Here is a 21,256-nt window from a genome sequence, read left to right as displayed (position 1 = left end):
CCACCTCCCTCTCTCTATATCTGCATGGTATTCATTAACACCACCCTCCTCACATCATCTCTATTACAGAGTATCAATACCACCTCACTCTCTATATAACTGCATGGTATTCATTAACACTCCCATACTTACTGCATAGTATTCATTAATACCACCTTCCTCACATCATCTCTATTACAGAGTATCAATGCCAGCTCCCTCTCTATATAACTGCATGGTATTCATTAACACTCTCATACTCACTGCATAGTATTCATTAACACCACATTACTCACATCATCTATATTACAGAGTATTAATACCACCTCCCTCTCTATATATCTGCATGGTATTTATTAACACTCCCATACTCACTGCATAGTATTAATTAACACCACCCTTCTCACATCATCTATATTACAGAGTATCAACACCACCTCCCTCTCTATATAACTGCATGGGTAAACTTGGGGTAAAAAAAAATCAAACTGTTTTTGAATGGTATAATCCTGAAATTGGGTACCAAGTGCCCATCTGCCCTTCCTCCTATGGTCCTTTTCTAATGCTTCTGCATGGGCGGCATTGATTGCCAGAGAGCATCAGCTGACACTCTCGGCCTATCATTGGCCGCCCATTGAGCGTTAAATTACATACTGTAATTATCAACAGGCAGCCAGTGATAGACTGAGAGCATCCGCTGACACACTCAGCCAATCGCTGCCGCTCAAGTAGAAGCATGGGAAGAAGTGTGGAGGCTGCAGTGAGGACCACAGAAAGCAGTTGCTGTGGACCAATCTGCTGAGTTAAACCGTTCAAAAACAGTAGTGGCCAGAAATGTAACTCAAAACAACTGCAGCTTGCTGGGGTGCTTTATGTGTGAAGAATATGTCCTTTTTTTTTTAAAGGGGAACCTGTCATGCCCTAAACCACTCATGCTCTTCAGAAAGCATGATATTTTAGCCCTACGTGCAATGGCTTCAGAGAAGAAAACTGCGGTTTTAGCAAGCCTACATGGAAAAAGATGCATGTTTTAATTTGGGTTATATCTACTAAGCAGTGATTGTGTGTGTATTTTTTTTAATTTTATTTGGGCAATAGAGTGTCCCTTTAAAAACTATTTGACAACTTACTTGGGTGCTTCTGAGTACCATTCTCAGCCAGTGAGCACAGCTTTGTACTGGGCTGTGCTTAGCGCAGAAGAGACACCGAGCTTCTCCTGCAGGAGAACCCAGATGTGGTACAGTTGCCATGGGGACCAAAGTAAGTTGTCAAATTGTTTTTTAAACAGTCTATCTACTTACTCTGGGAGAGAGCCAGGATACTTATGCTACGATAATCACTGACACAGGATACATATACAGGGGTGTGGGAATAAAAAAATACTTGTCCGGGGACTAAAGAGTTTGCCCAATCTACTTGTCCGTCATGACAATCTACTTGTCCTGATACAATTTTTTTTTTTTTAAATAAAAAAACTGTATTTAAACCAGGACTGTCACCAGTCACCCCTATCTCCCTCCCACTGTCACCAGTCACCCCCTACCTCCCTTCCACTGTCACCAGTCACCCCTTACCTCCCTCCCTCTGTCACCAGTCACCCCTTACCTCCCTCCCTCTGCCACCAGTCACCCATTACCTCCCTCCCTCTGCCACCAGTCACCCATTACCTCCCTCCCTCTGCCACCAGTCACCCATTACCTCCCTCCCTCTGCCACCAGTCACCCATTACCTCCCTCCCTCTGCCACCAGTCACCCCTTACCTCCCCCCTCTGTCACCAGTCATCCCCTACCTCCCTCCCACTGTCACCAGTCACTACCTCCCACTGTCACCAGTCACTACCTCCCACTGTCACCAGTCACTACCTCCCACTGTCACCAGTCACCACCTACCTCCCCCCCACTGTCACCATTCACCCCTTACCTCCCTCCCTCTGTCACCAGTCACCTCTTACCTACCTACCTCCCCTCTGTCACCAGTCACCCCTTACCTCCCTCCCTCTGTCACCAGTCACCCCTTAGCTCCCTCACTCTGTCACCAGTCATCCCCTTCCTCCTTCACTCTGCGGGGAGGGGGTGACTGGTGGCAGAGGGAGGGAGGGGGTGACTGATGATGAAGGAAGGGAGGGGGTGCCGGATGACGGAGGGAGGGGGTGACCGATGACAGTGAGTGATGAGCGGGTGACTGGTGACAGAGTGAGGGATAACGGGGTGACTGATAACCCGCGACAATGCTCTGATTGGCCAGAGATCGCGATATGCACAGTCTGCAGCTCACACCCGGCGGAGCTGCAGGCTCTCCCTCTCAGGGCAGACTGGAGGGGCCTGGTGGAATGATGTCCACCCACACAAGTTCTATGCAGTTCCACCTCTATTTGTAAATAGCACCGCTTATTTTGAGGGAGGATTTCTCCTTTTCCCCTTGGGCTTCCCCTTTCTTGATGTACCGGAGGAATAAATGAGTAATTCTCATGTAGACTGATGTGGCTAGGATTAGTGGGAGCATTATGCGTTACATTGAGCAATGATATAACATTCCGTGGGTTTAAATATTTCCCTGGTGTGACTGTTACATGTAATTATACTTTGGGAAATTCACACAAACCACACACATACAGACACACACACAATAATGCACTCAGTCCGTATCATCCAGAGTGATCAACTCCACCGGCCTCGGGCCTCATCGAGTGCCTGATAGTGATGCCCACCGATCCGGCAGCCTCTGGCATCGAGATCTGTAATCCAGAGGGAAGTTGTCACATGCTGTTGCGAGTTGAGGTTCCTCCAGAGGTGTGGGTCGTACACCAGGGTTCTCCCCCTGACTGCTCTCAGCCCAAGTATGTGGGTATGGGCCTTCTTGAACACATTGGAGATAGTCTTCCCATTCCTCACGAGGTGAGCTTGTAGTGGAGGCTTTCACTCTCCAGGGGAATTGCATGAGGTGGCTGCTCTGCTGTTGAATTAGAGGTAGGCTCCGATTCCGTTCCTGTAGCTTGTGCAGCCAAAGTCGCCAGCTAAAAACTGAAAACAACATGTTTAGCCATATCAGAGTGGTGTCCGGCAGATCTAATCCGTTATGTACACTTCCTCTTTGGTAATGATAATCTCGGTGTACCTTTTCAGAGTGGCTTTAATGTGTACCGTTTGCTTGTATGTGTCTGTTTTTATGAATCTAACTGTATGTCTGCTTTTGTGTCATTATGTGTGACTTTGTATCTGCATGTTTGTATGTGTATGTGTTTGTGTGTATTAGATACCCCCCCGCCACATTGAGGGCAATCATTTTTTTATCTATATGTTTCGATATTCCGATTACTAACAAAAGTATAGTTTAATTGCAACTGGCAGTATTCTTTTTTACTTTCTAGATTTGGGCTGTAACCCCTAACTCCTTACCCATAATAGACTGCTACAAAAATTGTGCTTCGGATCTGGGACAGATCTCAAAGAACATTGGCCAAAAATTGCAATTTGCACTCCAGATGGTATAGATTAGATCTCCTATAATGCTTTTACAGCCATAATGCCAGCAAAGCATCAGGGGAGATGTAGTCCACAACATCTGGAGTGCCAAAGGTTTACTCCTCCTGGACAGTATCCCTATCTACAATGATCTTTGCTTGTTCTAAGTTCTGCATCTCTCTTGTGTATAAAGTTTGGTACCCTAAATACCAAGGTCGATTTTTGAAACAAGCATCAAATATGACCATGGACATGGAGCTTTGAAGTCAAATTTTTCCCGGCCATAACAGCAGAATAAGTATTCAAAATCCAACAATTGGTGAAAATTGTCTTCTTACCTGAGATAACCATTTGACAGTGGATGAAGTGTATCAAATCTAGGTTTTAAGGTTTGTATATATTATCATTAGGATTATCATCCAAGGTAAGGCCTGCAACATAATCTTTGATGTTAAACAGTGCCTAGAAATTTGCCTGGATGTTTAAAGAGACACTCCACTGTCCAAATACAAAACAGAAATCACTGTTTAGTAGATATAACCCAAATGAAAACTTTAATTGCCTTTAATTTTGCAGGTAGAAAGTAAAATGGCATACAGCTGTATAATTTGAAAAGAATATAACAACAGAACAAAGTGTGGTATTGTTACAAATAAATAAAAGTAACATGCTTATTTGATTGCACTCACAAAATGTGTAGTTTAAGATCACTTTAACCCCTTCAGGACGGAGTCAATAGTGCACGTTCTGATCAAAACAAAACGTAAACAAAAACTGGTATTTGCGCTATATGTCTGTTCACCCGTAGTTCCCCTCTTTCATATTATATGCACCCACACTTATTATATATCATTTTGTTCAGGAGAAACAGGGCTTTAATTTATCATTAACTATTCATATATGGAACATAATTTATTATGAATATAATTTAAAAAAAATGTGAGAAAATAAGATTTGTTAGGTTTTAGTGCAACAAAATGCACATATTTGTAATCAGTGATGTGTCACGAGTACAACAGTACCCCCCATTAACAGGTTTTATGGTGTTTTGGAAAGTTACAGGGTCAAATCTAGAACATTCCATTTTCAAATTGAAATTTTCCAGATTAGTAATGTTACCTTTGAGACCGTGTGTTAGCCCAGGAATGAGAATTACCCACATAATGGCATAGCATTTGAAAAAGTAGACAAGCCAAGGTATTGAAAGTGGGGTATGTTTAGTCTTTTTTAGTAGCCACTTAGTCACAAACACTGGCCAAAGTTAGCGTTCATATTTGTTTTTGTGTGAAAAAAGCAAAAAACTAATATTTGGCCAGTGTTTGTGACTAAGTGGCTACTAAGAAAGACTGGACATACCCCACTTGCAATACTTCGGGTTGTCTACTTTTGCAAATGGTATGCCATCATGGGGGTAATTCTCATTCCTGGGCTACCATACGCTCTCAAAGGCAACATAACCAATCTGGCAAATTTCAATGTGAAAAAAATGAAATGCAAGCCTTATATGTGACTCTCTAACTTTCCAAAACACCATAAAACCTGTACATGGGGGGTACTGTTATTCTCGGGAGACTTCACTAAACACAAATATTAGTGTTTTAAAACAGTAAAACATATTACAACAATAATATAGACCATAAAAACGTCACTTTTACTTAAAATATCATCGTTGTAATACAATTTACCAGTTTGAAACACTAATATTTGAGTTCAGCGAAGTCTCCCGAGTAAAACAGTACCCCCATGTACAGGTTTTATGGTGTCTTGTAGAGTTACAGGGTCAAATATAGTGCTTGCAAATTAAATTCTCTGTACTTTCTCCCTGTGTTGTCAGGCATGTCAATCAAATTTTAATTAATCAAATCACATAATTACGTTAAAAGATTATATAAATATACACGTAGAATTTTAATATATATGCATTAATAGGTATTTAAATTCGACGTGTATACTAATGTAATCTTTTATGTAATTATATGTATTTATCTATATATATATATATATTTGCGGTTATTTGTATTTTATATATAGATAGATATATATAGAATGTCATTCTAAGTGTATTTTGTTACCTATATATATATATATATGTATTAATAACAAAATACAGTTAGAATGAAATTACATATGCATATATAATTTAGATGAAATTTTGTTTCAATATTTTATTTATTTATTTTATTTATACGTATTTATATATAATATATATGTACATCTATTATATATAATATATATATATATACATATTATATATATATATGTAACGTCATTCTAAGTGTATTTTAATATTAAAATACACTTTGTATGACGTTACATATATATAATATGTATATATATTATATATATATATAATATATATACATATTATATATATATAAATATATTTAATTTATTTTTACACATGTTTTATTTTATTTTTTTTTACTTTCCCACCAGCAGGGGGACTGTCTGATATTTCAAACAGTCCCTCTGCTGGCAGATCCACAGCCAGCTATAGGGGGCCATGTGATCGCTCTTTGAGAGCGATCACATGGCACCCGGGGGCCTCATTTGCCGGAGGGGGGCTGCCTGAGAGCCCAGAAGAGGATCGCGGCGGAGGTGAGTACAACTGTCCTCCTGGGAGCTTAAGCCGTTACGACGTACCATGCCGTCGCAACGGCTTTAAAGCCCATTTAATGCGGGACGGCATGGTACGGCGTTAAGGGGTTAAGGTAATCGGGGCTAAACAGACCTCCTCACCTTCAGGAATCCAGGCAAGTATAAAAACATTTATTATACCAAAACAAATAGTATACTGTAAAGTAGAATCAAATAGTCTGAGACAAAAAATATATTATTGAGCCCAGGTCCCACGCGTTTTGCTCATAAGAGAACTTTCTCAGGGACCTCAAATAATTAAAACAAACAATCAAAATACAGTAAAAAAAAAAAAAAGCCTGAATTCCTCTCTCCCCCAAATCCTATTATATAGACAGCCACTAGAGAAGGAATTAACCCTGCAAGGTAATTATTGCAGTTTATAAAAACTGCAATAATTACACTTGCAGGGTTAAGGGTGGTGGGAATTGGCACCCAGGCCACTCCAATGGGCAGAAGTGGTCTGGGTGCCTGGAGTGTCCCTTTAAATTGACATTTTGTCATTGGGATATTGAACAAAATGATCAAATAATGAGTGACTCCCTTTCCAAATAATGTCATCAAAATAACGCCGCCAAAGCACCAGGCATATGTAGATATTGCCATAAATGGGGGCAAACCTGGTGCCCATGGTTGTATCCCTAACCTGTAAATAGAATTTACAAAAATACAAAAATAATTGTATTCCAAAATAAATCTAAATATTACTGTTCTTACTAATTAACCCCTTAAAAACCGGAGGGCATACTATTACGCCCTATTCTAAGCGGCTCTAAATGCCGCAGGGAGTAATAGTACGCCCTCCATTTTTTTGTTACTTACCCAGTCGCCGGCGATCCCATGCCGGCGATCATGGTTGGGGAGACTCACCTGGGATCCCAGGGAGTGAGGATGCAGAATGTTATACAGTATGTTAGGTGGTGATGGCTGTAGGTAATAAAGTTATTACTGTGACAGGTTAATGTGCAGAATAGTATACAGTATGTTATGTGGTGATGGCTGTAGGTAATAAAATTATTACTGTGACAGTTTAATGTGCAGAATAGTATACAGTATGTTATGTGGTGATGGCTGTAGGTAATGATGCTATGACTGTGATAGGTTAATGTGCAGAATGTTATACAGTATGTTAGGTGGTGATGGCTGTAGGTAATAAAGTTATTACTGTGACAGGTTAATGTGCAGAATAGTATACAGTATGTTATGTGGTGATGGCTGTAGGTAATAAAGTTATTACTGTGACAGGTTAATGTGCAGAATAGTATACAGTATGTTATGTGGTGATGGCTGTAGGTAATGATGCTATGACTGTGATAGGTTAATGTGCAGAATGTTATACAGTATGTTATGTGGTGATGGCTGTAGGTAATGATGCTATGACTGTGATAGGTTAATGTGCAGAATGTTATACAGTATGTTAGGTGGTGATGGCTGTAGGTAATAAAGTTATTACTGTGACAGGTTAATGTGCAGAATAGTATACAGTATGTTAGGTGGTGATGGCTGTAGGTAATAAAGTTATTACTGTGACAGGTTAATGTGCAAAATGTTATACAGTATGTTATGTGGTGATGGCTGTAGGTAATGATGCTATGACTGTGATAGGTTAATGTGCAGAATAGTATTCAGTATGTTAGGTGGTGATGGCTGTAGGTAATGATGCTATGACTGTGATAGGTTATTCTGCAGCATGTTATACAGTATGTTAGGTGGTGATGGCTGTAGGTAATAAAGTTATTACTGTGACAGGTTAATGTGCAGAATAGTATACAGTATGTTATGTGGTGATGGCTGTAGGTAATAAAGTTATTACTGTGACAGGTTAATGTGCAGAATAGTATACAGTATGTTATGTGGTGATGGCTGTAGGTAATGATGCTATGACTGTGTTAGGTAAATGTGCAGAATGTTATACAGTATGTTAGGTGGTGATGGCTGTAGGTAATTAAGTTATTACTGTGACAGGTTAATGTGCAAAATGTTATACAGTATGTTAAGTGGTGACAGCTGTAGGTAATGATGCAATGACTGTAATAGGTTAATGTGATAACTGAGTTAATACAGTTCATGAATCAATTATCTCCCAGACACAGGGGAGGGGTTCTTATTTTGTATGGGAGTGTCCTGGACCCAAGAGCCAATGTAATTGTGTGTTTGTTTTTACTGTAGTCTACTCTCAGGTCCAGAGGGGAGTGCAACAGATGTCTCCTTTCTGCTTGGAGTGCTAAATCACTAGCTCTTGTAAGAGCTGTTCCTGCTCTGCATTACAGCATCCCTCCCACTAAGGGGGAAAGAACGTCTTTGGATTGGGGTGGCCGCCACAGTAATGATGCAATTACTGTGATAGGTTAATGTGCAGCATGTTGTACAGTATGTTAGGTGGTGGTAGCTGTAGGTAATGTTATGACAGTAGCAGGTTATTGTGCAACATGTTATACAGTATGTTAGGTGGTGATGGCTGTAGGTATTGATGCTATGACTGTGATAGGTTAATGTGGTGATGACTGTAGGCATTGATGCTATGACTGATAGGTTAATGTGCAGCATGTTATACAGTATGTTATGTGATGATGGTTGTAGGTAATGATATGACTGTGATAAATTATTGTGCAGCATGTTATACAGTAGGGCTTGACAAATTTGTTTAGAATCTTAGGAGCCAGTTTTTTTTTGTTTTTTTTTTAAACTTGCTAAATTTAATTTACAAAAAATATACAATTGTTATGTTAGGTTGTGATGGCTGTAGGTAATGATGTTTTGACTGTGACAGGTTAATGTGCAGAATGTTATACAGTATGTTAGGTGGTGATGGCTGTAGGTAATGATGTTTTGACTGTGACAGGTTAATGTGCAGCTTGTTATACAGTATGTTAGGTGGTGATGGCTATAGGTAATGATGCTGTGAACGAGATAGGCTATTGTGCAGCATGTTATACAGTGTGTACATAATGAAGTTACATAATCTAGTTAGATAGGAATAGCTATAGATGTAATAACTGACAATATAGGAGGCTATGACTGATAGGTCGATGTGAGCATGTTATACAGTATGTTAGATGGTGATATAATACTATGGTTGTGATTAATATACAGTATGTTAGATGGTTATAGAATGCTGTGACAGGTTAATATACAGTATGTTAGATGGTTATAGAATGCTGTGACTGTGATAGGTTAATATACAGTATGTTAGATGGTTATAGAATGCTGTGACTGTGATAGATTAATATACAGTATGTTAGATGGTTATAGAATGCTGTGACTGTGATAGATTAATATACAGTATGTTAGATGGTGATAGAATGCTGTGACTGTGATAGATTAATATACAGTATGTTAGATGGTGATAGAATGCTGTGACTGTGATAGATTAATATACAGTATGTTAGATGGTTATAGAATGCTGTGACTGTGACAGGTTAATATACAGTATGTTAGATGGTTATAGAATGCTGTGACTGTGATAGATTAATATACAGTATGTTAGATGGATATAGAATGCTGTGACTGTGAACTATACAGTATGTTAGATGGTTATAGAATGCTGTGACTGTGATAGATTAATATACAGTATGTTAGATGGTGATAGAATGCTGTGACTGATAGATTAATATACAGTATGTTAGATGGTTATAGAACGCTGTGACTGTGATAGATTAATATACAGTATGTTAGATGGTTATAGAATGCTGACTGTGATAGGTTAATATACAGTATGTTAGATGGATATAGAATGCTGTGACAGGTTAATATACAGTATGTTAGATGGTTATAGAATGCTGTGACTGTGATAGATTAATATACAGTATGTTAGATGGATATAGAATGTTGTGACTGTGATAGATTAATATACAGTATGTTAGATGGTTATAGAATGCTGTGACTGATAGATTAATATACAGTATGTTAGATGGTTATAGAATGCCGTGACTGTGATAGATTAATATACAGTATGTTAGATGGATATAGAATGCTGTGACTGTGATAGGATAATATACAGTATGTTAGATGGATATAGAATGCTGTGACTGTGATATATCAATATACAGTATGTTAGGTGGTTATAGAATGCTGTGACTGTGATAGGTTAATATACAGTATGTTAGATGGTTATAGAATGCTGTGACTGTGACAGGTTAATATACAGTATGTTAGATGGTTATAGAATGCTGTGACTGTCATAGATTAATATACAGTATGTTAGATGGTTATAGAATGCTGTGACTGTGATAGATTACTATACAGTATGTTAGATGGTTATAGAATGCTGTGACTGTGATAGGTTAATATACAGTATGTTAGATGGTTATAGAATGCTGTGACTGTGACAGGTTAATATACAGTATGTTAGATGGTGATAGAATGCTGTGACTGTGATAGGTTAATATACAGTATGTTAGATGGTTATAGAATGCTGTGACTGTGATAGATTAATATACAGTATGTTAGATGGTTATAGAATGCTGTGACTGTGATAGGGTAATATACAGTATGTTAGATGGATATAGAATGCTGTGACTGTGATAGGTTAATATACAGTATGTTAGATGGATATAGAATGCTGTGACTGTGATAGATTAATATACAGTATGTTAGATGGTTATAGAATGCTGTGACTGTGACAGGTTAATATGCAGTATGTTAGATGGTGATAGAATGCTGTGACTGTGATAGGTTAATATACAGGATGTTAGATGGTTATAGAATGCTGTGACTGTGACAGGTTAATATACAGTATGTTAGATGGATATAGAATGCTGTGACTGTGATAGGTTAATATACAGGATGTTAGATGGTTATAGAATGCTGTGACTGTGACAGGTTAATATACAGTATGTTAGATGGATATAGAATGCTGTGACTGTGATAGGTTAATATACAGTATGTTAGATGAATATAGAATGCTGTGACTGTGATAGATTAATATACAGTATGTTAGATGGATATAGAATGCTGTGACTGTGATAGGATAATATACAGTATGTTAGATGGATATAGAATGCTGTGACTGATATATCAATATACAGTATGTTAGATGGTTATAGAATGCTGTGACTGTGATAGGTTAATATACAGTATGTTAGATGGTTATAGAATGCTGTGACTGTGACAGGTTAATATACAGTATGTTAGATGGTTATAGAATGCTGTGGTAGATTAATATACAGTATGTTAGATGGTTATAGAATGCTGTGACTGTGATAGATTACTATACAGTATGTTAGATGGTTATAGAATGCTGTGACTGTGATAGGTTAATATACAGTATGTTAGATGGTTATAGAATGCTGTGACTGTGACAGGTTAATATACAGTATTTTAGATGGTGATAGAATGCTGTGACTGTGATAGGTTAATATACAGTATGTTAGATGGTTATAGAATGCTGTGACTGTGATAGATTAATATACAATATGTTAGATGGTTATAGAATGCTGTGACTGTGATAGGGTAAAATACAGTATGTTAGATGGATATAGAATGCTGTGACTGTGATAGGTTAATATACAGTATGTTAGATGGATATAGAATGCTGTGACTGTGACAGGTTAATATGCAGTATGTTAGATGGTGATAGAATGCTGTGACTGTGATAGGTTAATATACAGGATGTTAGATGGTGATAGAATGCTGTGACTGTGATAGGTTAATATACAGTATGTTAGATGGATATAGAATGCTGTGACTGTGATAGATTAATATACAGTATGTTAGATGGTTATAGAATGCTGTGACTGTGATAGGTTAATATACTGTATGTTAGATGGATATAGAATGCTGTGACTGTGAGGTTAATATACAGTATGTTAGATGGTTATAGAATGCTGTGACTGTGATAGATTAATATACAGTATGATAGATGGTTATAGAATGCTGTGGCTGTGATAGATTAATATACAGTATGATAGATGGATATAGAATGCTGTGACTGTGATATATCAATATACAGTATGATAGATGGATATAGAATGCTGTGACTGTGATATATCAATATACAGTATGTTAGATGGTTATAGAATGCTGTGACTGTGACAGGTTAATATACAGAAAGTTAGATGGTTATAGAATGCTGTGACTGTGACAGGTTAATATACAGAAAGTTAGATGGTTATAGAATGCTGTGACTGTGATAGGTTAATATACAGTATGTTAGATGGATATAGAATGCTGTGACTGTGATAGATTAATATACAGTATGTTAGACGGTTATAGAATGCTGTGACTGTGATAGGTTAATATACAGTATGTTAGATGGATATAGAATGCTGTGACTGTGATAGGTTAATATACAGTATGTTAGATGGATATAGAATGCTGTGACAGGTTAATATACAGTATGTTAGATGGTGATATAATGCTGTGACTGTGATAGGTTAATATACAGTAGGTTAGATGGATATAGAATGCTGTGACTGTGATAGATTAATATACAGTATGTTAGATGGTGATAGAATGCTGTGACTGTGATAGATTAAAATACAGTATGTTAGACGGTTATAGAATGCTGTGACTGTGATAGGTTAATATACAGTATGTTAGATGGATATAGAATGCTGTGACTGTGATAGGTTAATATACAGTATGTTAGATGGATATAGAATGCTGTGACAGGTTAATATACAGTATGTTAGATGGATATAGAATGCTGTGACTGTGATAGATTAATATACAGTATGTTAGATGGTGATAGAATGCTGTGACTGTGATAGATTAATATACAGGATGTTAGATGGATATAGAATGCTGTGACTGTGATAGGATAATATACAGTATGTTAGATGGTTATAGAATGCTGACTGTGATAGGTTAATATACAGTATGTTAGATGGTGATAGAATGCTGTGACTGTGATAGATTAATATACAGGATGTTAGATGGATATAGAATGCTGTGACTGTGATAGGATAATATACAGTATGTTAGATGGTTATAGAATGCTGACTGTGATAGGTTAATATACAGTATGTTAGATGGATATAGAATGCTGTGACAGGTTAATATACAGTATGTTAGATGGATATAGAATGCTGTGACTGTGATAGATTAATATACAGTATGTTAGATGGTGATAGAATGCTGTGACTGTGATAGATTAAATGTTAGATGGTTATAGAATGCTGTGACTGTGATAGATTAATATACAGTATGTAAGATGGTTATAGAATGCTGTGACCGGTTAATATGAAGCACGGTTGATACATTGTATCGCTCTCTCGCTGTTTCCATGTGGAAGACATTGGAGGAGGAACTCTAGGCCCCGCCCATTGTGGGCGGGGTTTGTGGCTATGCCCGCCCTCTCTCCCTCCCTCTGACCTGCCTATGGCTGCGCACGCCGGTCTGCCTGTGTCTCGCGAGGTCTCGTGCGCCGGGTCTCGCGGGATCGCGCGGGGGGCGCGGGCTGAGCCTTATCCGGGGTGTGAGGCGGTCGGAGCGGCCGCGGGGAGGAGCGTGGGCTCCGGAGGTGAGTGGAACGGACACCGGTGGGCGGGGCTGGGTGCTGGTGGGTGGGGATGAGGTGCGGAGGGTGTGACTTATGGCGGGTCACAGGGTACAGAATATATAATGGACATCAGGGTACAGAATGTATAATGGGCATCAGGGTACAGAATATATAATGGGCATCAGGGTACAGAATATATAATGGGCATCAGGGTACAGAATATATAATGGGCATCAGGGTACAGAATATATAATGGGCATCAGGGTACAGAATGTATAATGGGCATCAGGGTACAGAATGTATAATGGGCATCAGGGTACAGAATATATAATGGGCATCAGGGTACAGAATATATAATGGGGATCAGGGTACAGAATATATAATGGGCATCAGGGTACAGAATGTATAATGGGCATCAGGGTACAGAATGTATAATGGGCATCAGGGTACAAAATGTATAATGGGCATCAGGGTACAGAATATATAATGGGCATCAGGGTACAGAATATATAATGGAGATCAGGGTACAGAATATATAATGGGCATCAGGGTACAGAATATATAATGGGGATTAGGGTACAGAATATATAATGAGCATCAGGGTACAGAATATATAATGGGCATCAGGGTACAGAATATATAATGGGCATCAGGGTACAGAATATATAATGGGCATCAGGGTACAGAATATATAATGGGCATCAGGGTACAGAATGTATAATGGGCACCGGGCTACAGAATGTATAATGGGCACCGGGCTACAGAATGTATAATGGGCACCGGGCTACAGAATGTATAATGGGCACCGGGCTACAGAATGTATAATGGGCACCGGGCTACATAATGTATAATGGGCACCGGGGTACAGAATGTATAATGGGCATCAGGGCATCAGGGTACAGAATATATAATGGAAATCGGGGTACAGAATATATAATGGGCATCAGGGTACAGAATATATAATGGGGATCAGGGTACAGACTATATAATGGGCATCAGGGTACAGAATATATATAATGGGCCTCAGGGTACAGAATATATAATGGGCACCGGGGTACAGAATGTATAATGGGCACCGGGGTACAGAATGTATAATGGGCACCAGGGTACAGCATATATAATGGGCATCAGGGTACAGAACATATAATGGGCACCAGTGTACAAAACATATAATGGGCACCAGGGTACAGAATATATAATGGGCATCAGGGCATCAGGGTACAGAATATATAATGGAAATCGGGGTACAGAATATATAATGGGCATCAGGGTACAGAATATATAATGGGGATTAGGGTACAGAATATATAATGGGCATCAGGGTACAGAATATATAATGGACATCGAGGTACATAATATATAATGGGCATCAGGGTACAGAATATATAGTGGGCATATGGCATTATACTGTGTGTGTGGGGATCAGGGTATAGAATATATAATGGGCATCAGGGTACAGAATATATAATGGGGATAAGGGTACAGAATATATAATGGGCATATGGCATTATACTGTGTGTGTGGGGATCAGGGTATAGAATATATAATGGGCATCAGGGTACAGAATATATAATGGGCATCAGGGTACAGAATATATAATGGGCATCAGGGTACAGACTATATAATGGGGATCAGGGTACAGAATATATAATGGGGATCAGGGTACAGAATATATAATGGGCATCAGTGTACAGAATATATAATAGGGATCAGGGTACAGAGTATATAATGGGCATCAGGGTACAGAATATATAATGGGCATCAGGGTACAGAATATATAATGGGCATCAGGGTACAGAATATATAATGGGCATCAGGGTACAGAATATATAATGGGCATCAGGGTACATAATATATAATAGGGATCAGGGTACAGAATATATAATGGGGATCAGGGTACATAATATATAATGGGGATCAGGGTACAGAATATATATTGGGGATCAGGGTACATAGTTTATATTGGGGATCAGGGTACAGAATATATAATAGGCATCAGGGTACAGAATATATAATGGGGATCAGGGTACAGAATATATAATGGGGATCAGGGTACAGAATATATAATGGGGATCAGGGTACAGAATATATAATGGGGTTCAGGGTACAGACTATATAATGGGGATCAGGGTACAGAATATATAATGGGCATCAGGGTACAGAATATATAATGGGCCTCAGGGTACAGAATATATAATGGGCCTCAGGGTACAGAATATATAATGGGCCTCAGGGTACAGAATATATAATGGGCATCAGGGTACAGAATATATAATGGGGATCAGGGTACAGACTATATAATGGGCATCATGGTATAGAATATATAATGGGCATCAGGGTACAGAATATATAATGGGGATCAGGGTACAGAATATATAATGGGCATATGGCATTATACTGTGTGTGTGGGGATCAGGGTACAGAATATATAATGGGGATCAGGGTACAGAATATATAATGGGGATCAGGGTACAGAGTATATATTGGGGATCAGGGTACAGAATATATAATGGGCATCAGGGAACAGAATATATAATGGGCATCAGGGTACAGAATATATAATGGGGATCAGGGTACAGACTATATAATGGGCATCAGGGTACAGAATATATATAATGGGCATCAGGGTACAGAATATATAATGGGTACCGGGGTACAGAATGTATAATGGGTACCGGGGTACAGAATGTATAATGGGCACCGGGGTACAGAATGTATAATGGGCACCGGGGTACAGAATGTATAATGGGCACCGGGGTACAGAATGTATAATGGGCACCGGGGTACAGAATGTATAATGGGCACCGGGGTACAGAATGTATAATGGGCACCGGGGTACAGAATGTATAATGGGCACCGGGGTACAGAATGTATAATGGGCACCGGGGTACAGAATATATAATGGGCATCAGGGCACAGAATATATAATGGAAATCGGGGTACAGAATATATAATGGGGATCAGGGTACAGAATATATAATGGGGATCAGGGTACAGAATATATAATGGGGATTAGGGTACAGAATATATAATGGGCATCTGGGTACAGAATATATAATGGGGATCAGGGTACAGAATATATAATGGGCATCTGGGTACAGAATGTATAATGGGCACCGGGGTACAGAATGTATAATGGGCACCGGGGTACAGAATGTATAATGGGCATCAGGGCACAGAATATATAATGGAAATCGGGGTACAGAATATATAATGGGCATCAGGGTACAGAATATATAATGGGGATCAGGGTACAGAATATATAATGGGGATTAGGGTACAGAATATATAATGGGGATTAGGGTACAGAATATATAATGGGCATCTGGGTACAGAATATATAATGGGCATCTGGGTACAGAATATATAATGGGCACCAGGGTACAGAATATATAATGGGCACCAGGGTACAGCATATATAATGGGCACCAGGGTACAGAACATATCATGGGCATCAGGGTACAGAATATATAATGGACATCGAGGTACATAATATATAATGGGCATCAGGGTACAGAATATATAATGGGCATCAGGGTACAGAACATATAATGGGCACCAGGGTACAGAATATATAATGGACATCGAGGTACATAATATATAATGGGCATCAGGGTACAGAATATATAATGGGCATCAGGGTACAGAATATATAATGGGGATCAGGGTACAGAATATATAATGGGCATCAGGGTACAGAATATATAATGGGCATCAGGGTACAGAATATATAATGGGCATCAGGGTACAGAATATATAATGGGCATCAGGGTACAGAATATATAATGGGCATCAAGGTACAGAATATATAATGGGCATCAGGGTACAGAATATATAATGGGCATCAGGGTACAGAATATATAATGGGCATATGGCATTATACTGTGTGTGTGGGGATCAGGGTACAGAATATATAATGGGGATAAGGGTACAGAATATATAATGGGGATAAGGGTACAGAATATATAATGGGGATAAGGGTACAGAATATATAATGGGGATAAGGGTATATACTGTATGTGTGTATGGGGGGATCAGGGTATGTACTGTATGTGTGTATGGGGGGATCAGGGTATGTACTGTATGTGTGTATGGGGGGATCAGGGTATATACTGTATGTGTGTATGGGGGGATCGGTGTATATGGAAATAAGGGCAAAATATGTGTAAGTGGGACTGGACTTCCGTGCTGCAGCATGGAGCTCTTGAATCTAGGAAAGAATTGTAATAAAGCAGGGAATTCTGTAAATGGTCTTTGGAGGGTGAGGGGGTGCCCAAATCTGGGATAGGAATATAGTTTAGTTTGGTGTTTCTTGGAATCAGGTGGAAAGTTTAATTATGGAATGGATTTGGAATAGTTGCTAAAGAGTGATTGCACTGTTAAGTGGAGGCAGTGTTTCAGCCTTATAGAATGAATTGATTAAAATTATGGAACGTATGTGGTACAATTGGGTGTCTGGTAATAAAGGATGTACCGGTAAGTTTTATTATGGGGATGAACATAGTGTGAAATATTTTTCAGTTGGGTGGAGGTATTTCTATAACATCTCTCCTGGTTTCAAAAGGACAGTTTTGGTAGACCACCGTCAAATACATTCCAGGATTGCTATGGTCAACCATTTTAAATGGACACTATAGTCACCCAGACCACTTCAGCTCAATGAAGTGGTCTGGGTGCCAGGCCCCTCAGGTTTTAACCCTTCAGATGCAAACATAGCAGTTTCAGAGAAACTGCTATGTTTACATTTGGGTTTAAGCCAGCCTGTAGTGACTTCCGGACAGCCACAAGAGGCGAATCTGCGACGCTGGATGCATATTATGCCTCCATCACGCAGAGCATTGAAAAATGCTTTCCTATGGACACTTTGCACGTGTGGCACTGCCGTGCATTCCGCTCTGCTGACGTCGGCGGGAGAGGAGAGGTAAGGGAGCCCGGCGGTGGAAGAAGGTGAGTAACTGAAGGGGAGGGGTGAGGGTGGGGGCACCCTCAGGGTACTATAGTGTCAGGAAAACCGATTTGTTTTCCTGACACTATAGTGATCCTTTAATATATTACAAATACTGTATGTGCATAACAGATACCTGGGTTTATTTTATTTACAATAAATCCTAAACACCAATCTGCAACAACCAGGAAGCGACAATATGTCATTTCTTTCAAATACATGGGAGAAACATTGCTCAGGCAATTCTGACCACAACATGCATGCCAGTGTGCCACAACAATGAATGGACTGCATGAAGGGCTTGGCTTGAAACATTGTAGCTCTACTATACATGCGCACGTGAGCAAGTCCCAGCATTGTGCATGTAACAGAGTACTTTGGCACACTTCCCGCTATTTTAGGAAATTGTATAAGGTATTCCAGATATCTCCTCCTTGAGAGATGCACTACCGTTTAATTTTAAAATATTGTTTTTTAATTTGTGTTCTCAGTATTGCCCTTTTCTAGCTTTTTTTAAATTATGATTTACATTATTATTTTGTGATGTTCAATGATTTGCCATGTTTTGCAAAATCACAAACTGCATCATGTGAGGTAAACAGTATTGACCTAAAAAATAAAAATCACATGTTCCCGAGTTTGTGGTTAATCCATGTGGGCCTTTTGTCCTGGCAGGCACTGGAATTATTTTATTAGTTACATTCTTCAGTGAGCAGAGGTTTTTACAATTTGTGGACCTGTCACTCCCAGTGTGAGTGAGTTATTTATCTTGTCGGTTGTTACCCTTTAATGAATTAATCCAATAATCTGAAACCAGTTTAGCAGGGTATTATGTTGCCTGGGCTTTCTAGTCCCAGTCTTTACTTAGATAATAAAAAAAGGACCTAATCATGAGAAATGGCATTGTTTGATTTGAATACCTGTCTCTGCTGTCCGTAGCTCAACAACTTGTTAAATAAAGCCAGTGTCTTCATATGATCCCTTATAAACTCCATATAGTGTATGATTTAACTCTTGAGTTTGGAGAGGACTTGCAAAGGCAGAAGACAAGCGAACCACAGCGTTTGCAAGCTGTTTTTAGATCTACCCCTCCTCAAAGAAAAAATGCAAAATTGAAGGGTTTCTCCAACCCTTTTTTTTTTTTTTTTTGGAATATAATAATAATGTTTTGTTTAGATGAAAACTTGGGGAAAATAGATACATTGAAGGAACACTATAGAGTCAGAAAACGAAGCATGTATTCCTGACACTGTAGGTTTAAAATAGCTGTGTAGGTGTCCTGCCGCCTATTAAAAAGTCATTTACTAATGTTTTTTTCCAGCACTGCGCGGGTCTTCTAGCATCTGCAGTTGATGATCACAGCCAATCCAATGCTTTCTCGCATATGTGACAAAACGCTGCACTGCCCCAATCAGCATTTCACCATAGGATGCATTGAATCAATGCATCTCTTTGGGGAACGTTCAGTGTGTCCATGCAGAGCGGGGAGACTCTGAACATCTGGCTTGCACATTGTGCAGCACTGATCCAAAAGGCACCTTGACTGACTGTCTCAGTGACTGCATCTAGAGGTATTCCTAGGCTGTAATGTAAACACTGCCCCCCCCCCCTCCTTTATGTAAAAACCGCCTGTCAGTCTGTGCATAGCCATTGCACCACATGGGGTGTAATGTCCCTCCCCCTGGCTAGAGGTAAAAGGCAGAGAGGTGTGAATACAATAAAAAAAAAAAAAAAACTTAAATATAATAATTGTATAATAATATATATAAAGTAAAAAAAAAAAAGACCTTTAGCCCAGCCTCACCCTCTTCAGTGTGAAACCCCCCTGGCAGTCTGCACAAAACCACAGGACCACCAGGGAGTATAATGTCCCCCTCCCTGGCCACAGATATAAGGCAGGGAGAGAAAAAGAATATCAGTACCAGTTATCAGTTATTGACCTGAAAGGTCACAGATTATTGGTATCGGCCCTATAAAAAAAAATCAATGTCAGTTGAATACTAGTGACTATAGTGTCCCTTTAACGTCCAAAGCATGTGATTCCCTTTAATTATTCCATGAAGTCTGGGATCCCTGAGCAGAGTACAGAGGGACATATAATGGGTCATGCGTTGTGGCATTTCCCCCACTCCCTTTTCTCCTCCCCAGTCTTTTATTTGGGTGAGGGGTTGTGCCAAGTATAAGACCTCCCAGGATCTATGACCTTATGATGGCTTAGTAGGGGTTGTTCTCATGTGTTATATAGATCCTCTTTCATTTCTATTGTTTTTTTAAGTTTATGCCTTTTTCTTACCACACAGGTTAATTGAGGGACATATTATGAATATTACACAGCGTTGTACATGTATGATTTGTTAAATAAAGAATTAATATAAAAAAATTAAGTTTTGATTATATTTATCTTGCTCAGCACACCCCCATCTGACATCACTGGAGCAGTGTCAAAGTACAATCAGAGACCTCTTTGGAGGATTTAAGGAGCTCAGATCACATGCACACTTTGAGCTGCCGAGGGGAGGTGAAAAGAGGAGAAGGGAGAGTGGGAGATATGTTTATGTGTGTTAGCACATGGGTTAGGGACGCGGGTAGGACCACAATCAGTGTTGGAGGGAGGTGAGGCAAGAGCTTCCCCTTGCAGACTCTGACAACAGATGTAAAACATGCTAAAGCTAAAACACTGCACATCTAAACTCATAACACCATGACAACGTCAAAAAGCAGAAGTGTTCATGATGGATGGAGTAACCCTTTAAATGCATGCAGTCATGTTTTCATTTGGGTATATCTACAAA

The 21,256-nt window shown here is 39.2% G+C and overlaps 1 protein-coding gene across 2 annotated transcripts in view; it reads left to right on the top strand.

Moving 5' to 3' along the window:
• The window catches only part of ZZZ3 (zinc finger ZZ-type containing 3), a 49,147-nt gene that overhangs the window by 1,050 nt on the left and 26,841 nt on the right, over positions 1-21,256 (top strand). Inside the window, exon 1 of one of the 2 annotated variants that reach the window (XM_063427948.1) lies at positions 13,453-13,540. The exons of the other annotated variant lie outside the window; for it this stretch is intronic. The gene's annotated coding sequence lies outside the window, so the exon portion shown is untranslated. Of the gene's footprint in view, positions 1-13,452; positions 13,541-21,256 lie in introns of those variants that run through there. 2 annotated transcript variants of the gene reach the window in all.

Source organism: Pelobates fuscus, chromosome 7 (genome assembly GCF_036172605.1).
Source record: "Pelobates fuscus isolate aPelFus1 chromosome 7, aPelFus1.pri, whole genome shotgun sequence".
Taxonomy (NCBI): Eukaryota; Metazoa; Chordata; class Amphibia; order Anura; family Pelobatidae; genus Pelobates; species Pelobates fuscus.
Note: the sequence above shows the minus strand (reverse complement) of the source record. Positions and strands in the feature narration are given on the sequence as shown.